General features: G+C 42.6%; 1 pseudogene; it reads right to left on the bottom strand.

The window, feature by feature from the left end:
- Positions 1-559: 559 nt before the first annotated feature.
- LOC144252631 (casein kinase II subunit beta-like) lies at positions 560-1,134 on the bottom strand (annotated as a pseudogene).
- Between the last annotated feature and the right edge of the window lie 231 nt (positions 1,135-1,365).

Here is a 1,365-nt window from a genome sequence, read left to right as displayed (position 1 = left end):
TTATTACAGAATTTTTTGCAGTTTTAAAACTTTGAAATAGTCTAAATATTACTAATGAGAGAGTGATTAAGTTCAACATTTTTATAACTTATGACTGAACATTTTGATTCAGATTGCTGAAGTTCAACCTCGAGGTCATGGGAAATTGTCATTGGGTAATAAAAATGGATGTAGTTAATCTCAGGGGCTCAAGAGGCTAAAGCAGAAGGATTGCAAGTTCAAAGCCAGCCGTAGAAACTTAGTGAGGTCCTGAGCAATTCAGCAAGGCTCTAAGAAACTCAGGGAGACCCCGTCTCTAAATAGAATACATAAAATGGCTGGAAATGTGGCTCTGTGGTCAAGCACTCCTGTGTTCAATCCTTGATGCCCCCCCAAAAAATAGCATATAGTAATAAGGACCAAAAAAATCTGCATTTGAGCATATATACATGTGTGTGTGTGTGTCTTATAATGTGGAAAGAGTGACTAAAAGGAAATATGCTAGCATGCCAATGATAGATCTCTCTGGATTATGAAAATTAAATTGACTTTTATTTTATTTATTATAGTTTTATTTACTTTACGGGCCCCATTGGGTCATTAGGTTTCCAGGTTGCTTGGGCTGGTACTCTGGATGCACCATGAAGAGCATGTGAAGGAAATTGGTGCCAAAGTAGGCACCCTCCTTGTGATGGTGCCTCAAAGACTTGGGTGTGTACACATCCATGCACTTGGGACAGTAGAGCTGAACCATGGCCTCGCCTGGGATGTCTGAAAGGCTGTTGGGAAGCATTGGCTGGTTCATTACAGTACACACAGGTTCAGGAGCCAAAATGCCCCCTGCTAGTATTTTTCTAACATCTGGGAGATGGCACAGTCGGTGAGGATGTAGCGGGCATGGATCAATCCATACAACATCTCAATTGCCTGCTCAATCAGGTCACTCTGGTTGGGGTTGTCTTCTAGCTCTTCAGCAGGATCCAGGTCCAAGATCATGTCTAGAGCTTGTCAATATTGAGACAGTTGCTCATTGAGTCCAGTAAGATTAAATTTGTCCTAGATATAGCCTTCATCCACTTCACAGAAGAATTCATTGCCATGGAGCCCACAGAACCAGGAAATCCAGAACACTTCCTCTGAGCTAATCATCTTCATGTGAGCCTCTGGATAGAGAACTGGACCAGGGTGGGGGAGTTGATTAAGGCTTCTAAGGAACCACGGCTACCGCTACAGAGCAGGCTGGGGACCCAACAAGGGCAGGCTAAGTGGGGGGGCAGTGAGGGGGGGAGTTGTGCTATATTTTCTTCATACATCATTTATCTCCCTTCTGTTCACTTTCATCCCTACTGGTATGAATTATTTGAAAAAATAGAGAAGAAATAGCAA

Source organism: Urocitellus parryii, unplaced genomic scaffold (genome assembly GCF_045843805.1).
Source record: "Urocitellus parryii isolate mUroPar1 unplaced genomic scaffold, mUroPar1.hap1 Scaffold_49, whole genome shotgun sequence".
Lineage (NCBI taxonomy): Eukaryota > Metazoa > Chordata > Mammalia > Rodentia > Sciuridae > Urocitellus > Urocitellus parryii.
This window is presented reverse-complemented; position numbering and strand designations above follow the sequence as displayed.